General features: G+C 49.7%; 1 pseudogene; it reads right to left on the reverse strand.

The window, feature by feature from the left end:
* The window catches only part of LOC129008694 (guanylate cyclase D-like), a 68,452-nt pseudogene extending 61,909 nt beyond the window's left edge, over window positions 1-6,543 (reverse strand).
* Window positions 6,544-13,037: the final 6,494 nt, after the last annotated feature.

Raw genomic sequence — 13,037 nt, forward strand, 5'->3', positions numbered from 1 at the left:
TTGAACCTGGGAGGCGGAGGTTGCAGTGAGCTGAGATGGAACCACCGCACTCCAGCCTGGGCAATAGAGTGAGACTCCGTCTCAGAAACAAAACAAAACAAAACAAAACAAAACACCCTCCAATGGCTCAAGTCACTTAGGGCAAAAGCCAAAGCCCTTTCCATGGCCTGTAAACCCCTGGTGAACCCGCAGTAACAAACGGCCTGACCTCCTGCCCTAGTGCTCTCCTGCTCCCTGCCTCCCACAAGAAGCCAGGTGGCCCCACCTTAGAGCCTTTCCATGGCTGTTCCTTGGCCAGAAACATACTCCCCACAGACATGTGGAGGATGAACTCCCAAACTCTTCAAGCCCTGGCCCAATTGTCCTTCTAAGGAGGCCTGCACTGACCCCCCAATTTAAAATTGTAACCCACCCCCTTCCCCCCAACACTCCCCCTCGCCCTGCTCTATTTTTATCCATAGTGCTGTCGTTTTCTAACATTCACTGTGTTTGCTCTTTGTCATCTGTTCCCTCTGCTAGAAAGCAAGCCCCACAAGGACAGGATTTATGACTTTTGTTCACTGATGTCACCTAAGTGCCACAGACGGAACCTGACACAGAGTAGATGCTCACTAAGTTTTTGTTGAGTGATTGAGTGATGCACAGAGAATGCTCCCCACATTGCTTCACACATGGGGAGGCTCAGAGAATGTGGCCCTATTTAGCTTGTGCAGGTCAAGGTCAGGGCCATCCCCTTCTGCATGTGTTACGATGGATAGGTCAGGTCCTGTGTTAGGCACTAGAGGTCAAAATAACCCAGTGCTCAAGTACTTCCCATTCTGGTGGGGAATACATGCCAACTAACATAACACAGAAAGCAAGACAAATTTTTTATTGGAGGAAAAAAGTATCACCATAAGGAGATAATTTATATGCTAAAATCATGCTGGGCACTTTTGTATAAGTTTTCTCACCAAACGCTTATAGGACCCACAGGTAGGTACAAACAGCACCATATGCAAGCAAGTAAACAGAGACTCATTGAGTCAGGTAACCTGCCCAAGGTTAGGTTGGTGTGGGAGTCATTCTGACCCAGGGGGATCTTGGGGAGTTGCAGTACAGCTGAAGGATAGGTAAGATGTTAACAGAAAGAGAAGGCGGACTGCACATCCCAGGTGGCAGGGACAGCAGAACCAAGGCACAGACGCAGTAGCCTGTGAGATGTACTTAATGGCAGCCGGAATCAGGAAAGGGCAGGTCTGTCTGCTATGCTGCCTGGACCCATGCTGAAGTGGGACGAGAGTCTGGTGCCCAGCCCGGGGATAGGGTGTGCCCAGGCTCACTGCTGAGATAGGGAGTGAAGCCTGTAGTCCTGAAGACAGCCTCACCCCTCCATCTAGGCCCTCATTGGCAGGACTGGCCCTCTGACCCTGGCCTCCTCAGGCCTGCTTCAGGCTGCAGCATCCCCAGGTTTGCATCTCTGGCTCCTCAGCAGTCACCGTGGCCACTTGGTCAAGAACCTGCAATAATAAGTTGGGCATGCTGGCTCACACCTGTAATCTCAGTGACTTGAGAGGCTGAGGCAGGAAGATCACTTAAGCCCAGAGGTTCAAGACCAGCCCAGGCAACAAAGCAAGATGCCCATCTCTACCAAAAAAAAAAAAAAAAAAAAAAGTGATTTGCTGAGTGTGGTGGTGTGTACTTGTAATCCTTTAGCTAAGGAGGCTGAGGCTTCAGTGAGCTATGATTGCACCACTGCACTCCAGCCTGGGTGACAGAGGAGACCCTGTCTGTTAAAACAAACAAACAAACAAACAACCTGCAAAAAGTCTCCAGGCACCTTCACTCAATCTGCTGTGGGCTTGAGGGCCACTAAAAAGCAAGCCAGGCCCTTTTTCCATGCTCCTTAACAGTTTGGGCTTAAGTAGCGCAACTGCCCCAGCATTTTGTGACTCTTAATTTTTTATTTTAAGTCTTGCACTAGGATTATCATAATTTATATAAGGGCAAATGTGTATGAGCACTGACTGTGCACTTTCACATTCCTTATTCAATTTCATTCTCTTCGCTAGTTTGCAAGGTAAGTTTTATGTCTCCATTTTCCTGAGAACCTGTGATATATGCAAAGCCACAGGTGATCAGCGATTGAGATTCAGTCATTCATCATCTCCTTATCTCTTCATTTGTTTACTATTCAATTCTTTTTGAGCATCCCCCCTGGCCAGCCACAGAAGGCATAGATGGGATTTGAACACAGATCCCCTGACTCCTGGCTTATTCCTTTGTCAGGCATTCAGATTCTCTCCCAAGTAACATTTATCAAGAGCCTTCAGTGTTGGAGGTTTTATCCATGTCTTAACATGTAATTCCCATAACAGTGTACCAGGAGGGAATCTGCTGTATCACTTTACAGGGTAAAAACAGAGGCTCAGAAAAAAGAAATCGTTTGCCTGAAGCCTCCCATTGGCAGAGCCCAGGATCCCACAGGGCTGAATCTGACCTGTAGATTCCCACCTCAGGGTTCACATTCCGTCCCATTTTTCCTTTCTCTGCCCTGCCCTCTCATGCCTGGGTTCTCTTATATCCCTCGGGCTGGGTTCTGGGGTGAAAACTGAAGCAGTGAGCTATCTAACAGCCCAACTTCCAGCGAGATCTGCGGCAGAAAGGCAGCAGAGGAAAGCATTCCCCGGTGTGTGTATGTTTGGGGATGGGAGCATAAGTGCAGCCCCTGTTCTGAAGGCTGCTCCCTTGCCAGGAACTGGAGCAGTCAGGGCCTGGAAGGGACCAGGCTGCTTCATGCAGTATCGGGGTGGGGCATCTCCAGGCCAGCAAAGCTCAGATGACCTTGGCCTTGGGTCACAGCCAGTCCCTTCTGCCCCTCGGGAAGGCAGCGCTGGGATGTTGTGGGTCCAGCACACTCCCCCGACTGTCCTGGGGCACACACCCGACAGAGGTGCGTGGAGGAGGTGGGGTGGAAGAGGGGACTCAGGCTGGTCAGGGCAGGTTCGGAAGCAGGCCTGGTTCAGAGAAACAACCACCCATCAGCCAGGCTTGGGGAGGGGAAGTCCAGAGGAGAGGAAGGAGGAGTCTGGAGAGGGGAGAGAAAGACGTAGAAAAACAGACAAGGAGAGAGGGCAGGAGTTGGGGACACAGGTACTGGGAGCGAGTAGAGACACAGAGACGAGAGAGAAAAGGCAACAAAGACAAAACCAGAGACACACAGCCCGAGAGACAGAGCCACACGGAGAGAACAGAGAGGGGAGCACGGTCAGAAAGCCCGGACGACGCAGAGGACGCGAGAGGACGCGAGAGGGACTTCCCCCAGGGGCAGGCAGAGGCCTTGGGCAGCTCCTCTGCTGGGCCGGGCTGCCTGCCTGCTGGACTCCGGGAAGGAGGCAGTGACCACACCCATCTGGAAGCTGTCAGGTCCCTCAAGGATGAGGGTGTTGGGAGGAAGCCAGACATGAGCCACGTCTAGAGAGAGGAAGTGGCGGGATTTGAAAAAGATGTGAGTGGGCAGAGGGGGCAGGGAGGTTGCAGTAGACTGGGCTCTCCTGTCTGGAATTTTTCAGTGGGGAAAAGAGAAAGTGTCTGGAAGTTTGGGGCTCTTCTGGAGAAGGCCTGGGCTGGGCGGGTTGGTCAGAGAAGGCCAGCTCCCCAACCCCACCTCTGTACAGATGGAAAACAGAGCCCTAGAAAAGGGAAGTGACGGACCTAAGGTCACAGTTTTCAGGTCATGTCATCATTCATTCATTTATGCACTCATTGATTCAGCAAACATTAACTGAGCCCAGTACTGTGCTAGGTTCTAAGGGAACATAGATGAGCATTAGATGGTCTCTGCCCCAGAGCCCACAGTCTGTGGGGAAGACGGGCGTGACTACACAGTGTGCCAAATGCCACCATGCAGAGAAGCCCAGGGGTGTGAAGGTCAGTCTGGGGGATTCAAAGGCAACTCCCTGCAGAGGGATGCCAGGGCTAAACTGAACCCACCAGGAGGAGCAGGGAGGGAGGGCATGCCAGGCTGGGAAGGCCGAATGACCAAAGTGTGTCACGCTGGCGGGGGGAGTCACCAAATTCAACTCACTTTACTCTCCAGTGCACAGGGAAGCTGTGATTTTATGTGTTACTAATCTGACTTTCCTCCCAAACTCCTCCCTCCCCTCCCTAACCTCAGGTTGGCAGGAAAAAGTTACAGAATGCCATCTAATTTGGTTGAAAGTTTGGTCTGATCTGATCATTGAAACTGTCTAGGTAATATCAGTCTGTCCTGTATAAAAACATCCTGTCCCTCAGGTCGCTTCCCCTTTCACCTGCCTCTCAGCTGTGTGGGAGCATCAGGAGTGGTGGGGGAGAGGGGTTTTAGTGGGAGCAGCCAGGCAGGCCAATCGTCCTGAACCGGCAGATGCAGTCAGTGCCACTGCCTCTCCAGGGCCATCCTGCGCCTGTCCAGTTGCTGGTTTCTCTCATGGGGTCTCCAGTTCAGGAGCTCAGGGCCTTCCTTTAGCCCAGGCCGTTCCTCCAGTGGTGGCCCTGGCCAATCTGACTGCACCTGGGCTCCTGGTGCTTGCAGATCCACAGTCTCTGCCCTGGTCCCCATCAATCCCCCTGCCCGTGGGCTCTCATCAGCCTCTACCACCTGGGCCCTTTACCCTTTCAGGCCTATTGGTTCTCAGGCCTCCCTCTCTTGGGCCACATTGTAAGTCTAAGTTTACAGGGCTGCATTGCCTTGTTGCTCAGTGGCATTCCATAGTATAAATATATTGGAGTATTTTGTTTTTCTCTTTTGAGCCAGGGCCTGGCTCTGTTGCCCAGACTGGAGTGCAGTGGCACAATCTCAGCTCACCACGACCTCCACCTCCCGGGCTGAAGCCATCCTCCCCCCATCAGCTCCCCCAGTAGTTGGGACTAGAGGTGCACGCCACCGTGCCTGGCTAATTTGTGTTGGAGTTTTTAACCGCTTCTTATTCTTGTACATTTTCCTCCAATTTTTCGCTGTTATAAACAGTGCTACAATAAATATCCTATACTTTCCTTTTTGTGCACATATGCAGGTGTTTTTCTGGGGTAGATACCATGAGATGAATTGCTGGGTCAAATACATAAAGATACGTGTATTTAAATTCTAATAGAGCAGGAGTGTCTAATCTTTCGGCTTCCCAGGGCCACATTGGAAGAAGAGTTGTCTTAGGCCACACATAAAATACACTAACACTGGCCGGGCGTGGTGGCTCAGGCCTGTAATCCCAGCACTTTGGGAGGCCAAGGTGGGTGGATCACCTGAGGCCAGGAGTTCGAGACCAGCCTGGCCAACATGGTCTCTACTAAAAATACAAAAATGTCCCTACTAAAAATACAAAATACTAAAAAAAATACAAAAAATATATATATATATCCAGACATGGTGGCAGGTGCCTGTAATTCCAGCTACTTGGGAGGCTGAGGCAGGAGAATTGCTTGAACCCGGGAGGCAGAGGTTGCAGTGAGCCATGAGCCGAGATCCCGCCACTGCACTCAAGCCTTGGCGACAGAGCAAGACTCTGTCTCCAAAAAAAAAAAAAAAAAAAAAAAAAAAACACTAATACGATAACTGATGAGGTAAAAAAGAAATTCACAAAAATGTTTTAAGAAAGTTTGTGAATTTGTGTTGGGCTTCATTCAAAGCCGTCCTGGGCCACATGCAGCCCGTGGGCCACAGGCTGGACAAACTTGTGATAGAGTCTATCAGATGGCCTCCAAAAAGGCTACGCCAATTTACATGGCCAGCAACTCTCATCAACATTGACTATCATCAATATTTTTCAAAATGTGTCAATGTTATAGGCGAAAACGAATTTCTGATTTGTGTTCCTTTTATTTATTCATTTATTTATTTATTTATTTGTTTAATAGAGAGGAAGTCTCCCTATGTTGCTCAGGCTGATCTCAATCAAACTCTTGGGCTCAAGCAATCTTCCCACCTTGGCCTTCCAAAATGCTGGGATTACAGGCATGAGCCACCACGCCCTGCTCATGTTCCTTTTAAACTTCCGTTTCCCTGATGACCAGTAAGGAGGGCATCTTTGCATGTATACATCCTTTTTATTTCCTTTGTGATTTTCCTATTCAAACACTTTGCCCAGTTATCTATTTTGTCTGTCTTTTCTTATTGATTTACAGGAGCTGTTTCTATTGCCCAGACTTTGACCTCTTCTTATACACGGGGCAAATATTTCTCTTGATTTGTCATTTACGTCTTAACATTATTCTGTCTCTTATTGCAAAAAAAGTTCCTAATTGATATGTGGTCAAATGTAGCTGACTTAATTCTTGAGGGCCATTGTGCTTTATTTTTTTCTAAATTAAAATTAAAATTTGCTCAGATCTCCAATCTTATCTCTCTTGGGGAGAGATCCCCTGAATTGTCCCCCACACAGTGGGAAAGGGACTTAGTTCCACTTTCCCAGCCAGTGAGCCAGCACCTGTGTCCAAGGAACCCTTGTGGCCATCACTCCTCCCAGCCACCAGCAGCACCGCATGGAAACTTGGCCCTGCCAGCTGCAGCAGGGCCCTCTGCCAGGCCATCGTGGTCCCCTGAGGGATCATCCCATGCCAAGCTCAGATAAGGGTGCACCTGGTCTCTTTGCCTGGCAGCTCTGCCTGCGTGGCCCCTGGCCGTGGGTGGTCCTGGCTGGGTGGAGGCTGGCGCCACCATTCTCTCAATGATAAGACTTCTGTTCCCTCTTCTCCTCTGGGTTGGCTCAGGGGCCTGGCAGCTTTTCCTTTTCAGCCCACAAAACACTTTAATTACACTCTAATTACACTCCCATTCCCTGCCCACACTGCTGTCCCCACCCAGGCATGGCTTTTCTCCACGCTTCCCTGCTCACCCCGTTCAAAGGGTGGCTGTGTTTCCCACGAGCCGAGGAGAATACAAATCCTCCAGCAGCAACCTCACCCCTTACCAACCCCTTGTACCCTGACAGCCTAAGCATACGGTGTTGCAGCTATTAGGGGGACCCCGTCCTCGTTTTTCATTCCCAGGCAACCCCAGAGTCCAAGATGCAGGTTGCTTCTAGGGTCTTCTTTCTCAGGAACCCTGACCCACCCTTTTTCCTCCAGGGACCCCTCGCTCTCCCAGGACTGTGGGGGCCTGCCCTGCAGCAACGTTGTAAGGAAGGCCACATTCAGGAAATCCAAGGTCCTTTTCTGCCTATTACGCTTCTCGTTAAATAAAATACAATTTAATTCCTTACAGGGCCCTCCTTCTGGGAGAGCACCCACTGCTCATCTAAATTCTAGAGAACCACTCAAATGCATATAGACGGCATCCATCCTAAGAAGGAAAGTGCTCTCTAAGAAGCCACTATGCCTGAAATGCCACCATATGTATACACCATTCCACTATGGAAAACGTTGCCTTTTTGGGGCTCTTCCTGTGAATTGCAGGAATATTTAGCTTTTCATGCTATAGTATGAATTAGTCTGTCACTGGGTTCCCTCATGACAAGAAAGCCCACAGCAACCAGACTGCCCAGGTTTCCCAGGGACATCCTGATTCTCAATATTAAAACATTGCATTAACCAGAATCTATATAACCAGTGTGTACTCCCTACACATCATCCTGTTCTTTTCAAGGAAATTATTTGTTGAGTGTGTGACTGCATATGGTTTCATTTTTATGCCTTATTGACACTTAACCCTGTCCCAGGCCATGAGCTCTTGCTGGACATACCAGAACAAAGACAAAGTCTCTTCAAGATGGCATTCACAGCCTTAGGGCAGGACGACAGGTGGGCGACAACCATAGCCAGCAGAAGAGCAGACACTGGAACAGAGGTTCGAACCAACAACTATGGAGCGAGCTGAGGTGGTAACTCATGGTCTGGGGAGCTGAGAAAGTCCTGAGGGATCTCTGGGTGTAGCCAGATGGAATAGACTGGCAAGGGCATTCCAGACAGAAGGAACAGCCATGCTAAAGCCCAGAGGCTGAAAACAGCATCTCGCTTTCAGGGAGTGGCAATCACCTTGCTACTGTGAAGGCTGGAGAAGGGGCGGGTGGAGTGAGAGGAAGGTGGCAAGGCAGGGGCCAGGTCACGAAGGGCCTTGCATTTACCAGTCTAGAAGGGAGTCTGTAGGTTTTATCTTGAATGCAATCAAGACTCATGGAAGAGTCTTGATTATTTTAGCTTTTTATTGAAGCATAATACATATACAGGAAAATTCACCTATCATAAGTATGCATCTTGGTAAATTTTCACAAGGAATATACCCATGGAACCAACATCCAGATCAAAATCTGTCAGGCGTCTAGCACCCAGAAGCCCCTGCGGGTCCCTGCCAGTTACTATGTGCCCCCAAGGCTGACCACTATCCTGTCTTCTGGTACCACAGGTTTGTTTTGCCTGTTTTTTGAACTTTATAAATGCAAGTGTACAGTATGAACTGTGTCGTGTCTTTTCTGTTGTTCAACAGGACGTCTGTGAGATTTCTCAATATTGCAGCTATCTCCGTAGCTTGTAGCACTCCATTGTGTGAATCCACCACTGTCTGTTGATGGGCATCGGGTGGTCTCCAGTTCTTGGCTATTATGCATAGTGCTCTGAATATCATTGCATATGTCTTTGGTACACATATGTACACACGCCTGTTGGGTACATTCCCAGGAGTAGACTTGCTGGGTTGGAGAGTGTGCGCATGTTCAACTTGAATATGTGACGCCAAATCATTTTCTCAAGTGTTTGTAGATGGAGGATTTTGAGCAAGGAGGTGGCATGAGCAGGCCTGGGTCTCGGCAGTCCCTCTCTGCACAGGCTGAGTGTGAAGGGCATAGGGACATCCCAGTGGAGCTGTCCTAAGGCTAGAGAGCAGTGGGTCTGGAGCCAGGGAGCTGGGGAGCTAGGCAGCAAGGCTCTGGGCTGAAGAAGGTGAAGAGGGTGTGGAGTGAGGAAGGTAGGGACCAGGGCCAGGCCATGGATACAGCCATAATGAGGACGCCATGGAGACAGAGGAGCCCTCAGAGGCAACTGAGGAGGTGCAGCCTAGAGAAGAGGGAAGACCCGGCAAGAGGAAAGGAAGCAAATCACATGGGTGCCAAGGGGAGCATCTGAGGCAGAGGCAGGCATAGAGCACCAGAGGCACTAAGAGGGCCAGTTAGTCAAGACTGAGCAGGATGTGTCCACCAGACTTGATAAGGGAGCTGTGGGGACCTTAAGGAAGGCATGGTCAATGGGGTTGGTGTGCGTGCCAAACTGCAACAGGACAAAGTAGGGAAGAGATGAGGGATGAGCTTTAAGAATTCAGCACTGCTCCTGGAAGCATGGTATTGGTGCTACTGAAGTCAGCCCACCTGGAGGCTGGGCCTCTCCAGCATCCTCCCATCCCCCAGGTGCAGTGAAAACCCTTTTACCATTCCAACCAACAAAGGCCTCCCATGGCCTGTGCATTGTGGAGGAAGAGAGTAGGGTGGAGACTCAAGGAGATTAAAAGGGCCAGGCAGTTCTCTCTACTCTTCCGTTGTTTATCTGAAGCTTAAAGGTGATTAGAGAGTGTAGAAATGGAGCAGCTTTGTGGGATAAGAACGAAAACAAAGAACTCTCCACAGACTGTTTCCAACCCAAAGCAACTTTGGTCACTGTCCAGGTCTTTTCCTCCCTGGGGACACCTTGCCATTTACTCTCCCTGAGTGTGGCTCTCTCATACCAAAGAGACCTACATCCTAACCCTAGGGATGACAACCACAGCAGAGTATTCTGCCAGGCCTTGTGTTAAATGCTTCCCACACAGCATCTCATTTAATTCTCATTACAATCTGGTGAAGATAGAATAGCATATCATTACCCCTATTTTATAGATGAGAAAACTGACTCAGGGAAGTAAAATGACTTGCTCAAGATTACCCCAACCAGAAGGCTGCAGACACTGACTCCAAAGCCTGTGTGCTTCTGCCAGCAAGTCAGCCTCCCCAACACCCAGGTTCTTAGAATCTTGGAGTCATAATGTGGACACCTGCTCTATCCTTTGGGAAAATCCAAATCTACCCCTTTTCTCTCCACTTCCTTGAAGTAGGACTCTGTTTTGTGTTAGGGAACAATGGCGCCACCACAAGAAGGTACGATTTTCTACTAGCTGCACAACCATGGGCAAGTCATTCCTCCTCTCCCAGCTTGTTTTCTCCCCTGTAAAATGGGGATAATAATTTAACCTCTCAGGGCAAAGGTGAAGATTAACTGAGCTGTACATTAAGGCCTGAGCGCAGGTGTCTTAGAATCAATGGTCTACCCCTGTGAGTTCTGTTCTTTCCCCCTCCAGTTTCCATGCTTGGTCCTCCCCTCTGCCTTTCTCACCAGAGACCTGGGCCTCTGCATGGACAGGTCCAGGGGCGGTCTTTTCCGTGAGATCTGAGTAAGGGCTCATGTTTGATTTCGGTGACCCAGATCTCCCCAGCTTCTGACAGCCTCTGCTCACCTTTCAGCCTGAAGAGGCTCTTACCCCAAGACACCAACAAACCCTGCAAAAGAAAAAAAAACCCAAAAGACAAAAAACAAAAACAAGGCTGAGAGTCTTCTGGCTCAGAGCCACTGAACCGGCCTACCAACAGGCTAACTGTTGGGATCCTCATTTGAACACACACTCTGACTCAGAGGCTGATAGGCGTGTAGCACTTGCTGGGTCTTCATTCAAACTTATCTGACTTAATCTCATGAAGTTCCTTGTGTGGGCACACACATGCACACATCCTCACACAAAAGCCCTGCTCACAGTTGCACTCACAGCCAAGGCCACAGTCACACATACTCATAGCCAATAATATATGCCCCAACTCAATCTGCTAGCAAGCGAGTTTGGGGATGCAGGGGCAGCAGGTGAGCAGGATATAGAGCTCTGTTATGTGGGAAATGTCATGGTCCTGAACAAACGGGGGTCTGTTTTTAGCCCCCACTCCAAAAGAAGAGTGACGCTTCCACCCAGAAGGGGCTTTGCTGTGATGTGTGTGCCCATCACTGCAGAATGGCTGGTGCTCACTGCAGAGAATTGACACAGGCTCAGCGTGGAGCAAGGGCTGAGCTCTGTCATGCAACCAAGCTTGTGGACCCAGAAGCGTCACCTTAATGCTTAACTCTGGTGCTGGTGGGCATGATGCTTGTCAGTTCAAGGTTCCCTCAGACAATTCAGGGCTTTTCCCCACTCCTATTTGGAGTGCATTTCCGTTCTGGAGGTGGGAGAGGTACAAAGGGCCAGGGCATTGGCCTAGGTCACCTTCAGTCTATAAGGGCAGCCCCTGCTGCCCCTCATTCCCACTGGTAGCTCGAGCACCAGCGTCTCCCCTCTGGCATCTGTGGAAGGCTCACATTTCCACCTGCTCAGACCCATAAGGGGCCTGGGCTTTGAGATTTAGAGGGCCATGCATATCACAAAAACTGAGATACAAACATGTAGAGTCTTGTAATAAGTCATTTTGAAAGCCCACTAACCGACTGAGCTAACAAAAATGACCAGAGATGGAAGTAAGAGGCAAATTTCCTCCTCTCCCTGCCAGGCTGGAGGATCTGGGCTGAGATGCGGCACCAAATGAGAATGGAGCAGTCCTGTGTCTCAGGCTTGCTGAGGTGTCAGGAGAGGAAAGCACATTGCAGAGGCGGCCCTCATCCCCTCGAATATCCACGTGGGCTCTCAGCTGCCCCCACTGTGCCTGGACCCCTCAGATCAGTGCTACCAGCACCATTAACCTCACAGCAAGTCTGAGCACCGGGAGGGCATAAGCTCAGACAGGCTTTGGGGCAGTCATTAAATCAGGCCAAGGGCAGTGGGTAGTAACTGAGTGCAGGAAAATGAGGAAGCATCTTTAAGGTTCTGAAGGAAAATAGAAGCACAGAGGCATTCCCATGGGGCCTGGCTAAAGCTCTGGACCCAGGTAAGGTGGGACTCAGGTGGCACAGGGCAGGGGGTAGAGGACAGGAGTTCCCAGCTGTGACTCTGCCCAGACTCACCAAACCTCAGAGCTGGAGGTTTCAGCGGTCTCTGTGTAGCTGAGGAGGCGAGGCCCAGGGTGGGCAGGGCTCACAGCTGAACCAGGATTGAAACCAGATCTTTTGATAAATGGCTCTGCCTACCTCCCCATGCACCTCAGGAGCCCTGGAAGTTCCAGGCTATGACTTGTCCCCATGTGACTGGGGCTTTGTTTCTTCATCATAAGATAATTATATTAATAAGACCAAGTCACTGAATCCCACCTTGACCCCAAGCAGGACCCTGCATCTCCATGATGACAGCTTCCATCCCCCAAAGACAAATATAACCTTAAGAATAGCAGGTCAAATTAGCAAACTCAGCCCATAGGTTTTCGGCTGTTGCACTGCTTTGGAAACTGACCTGAGTTCAAGGACTGGTCCCACTACCGACTTGCTAGGAGCAACTGGATAGTCACCTGATCTGTCTCAGCCTCAGTTTCCTCAGCTTTCAAATCAAAATAACCCATTCCTTGCACAATTCTTGTGGGAATTACAGAGAACACCTTGCATTGTGCAGGCACATAACAGGCCCGAATGACATGTAGTAGGTCAAACCATGAGGAACTGTCAGTTTTTTGAATAACGGATCCACCTAATAATTATCTATTTTATTCATATTAGCATAATCATTACCGACTATGTGCATATTACTTTATCTCTCAGTCTCCTTATGCAAAAAAATGGAGATGATATGCAAAGCACCCTGCATAAGGCCTGGCTCCCTGCAGAAGGTGCTCACGAAAGCTTCGCCTCCTCCCTCCCTGTCCCCTCCTCACACAGTCATTTCTTCTTCCATGGGTGGCCACAGGGAACTTGTCCTCTTTTCTAATTACCACAGCCCTGTTGGCATGAAGCTGAAACTGTGACCGAGAGACGGGAGAGGAGTAAGAAAATGGCTTCTAAAATAATCTTCTCAGAGAAGTTTAAAAGTTAAAAGAAAAGGAAAATATGTGTTTTCAAAAACCTGACACTGCCACACTTTCAGGTCATGCCCAAGACTTCCGGTGGGTTCTGGGGCAGGAGACCAGAGCACTGCAGATGGGCCTCTCCCTCCCCATCCGCCCCCT

Source organism: Pongo pygmaeus, chromosome 9 (genome assembly GCF_028885625.2).
Source record: "Pongo pygmaeus isolate AG05252 chromosome 9, NHGRI_mPonPyg2-v2.0_pri, whole genome shotgun sequence".
NCBI classification, from domain to species: Eukaryota; Metazoa; Chordata; class Mammalia; order Primates; family Hominidae; genus Pongo; species Pongo pygmaeus.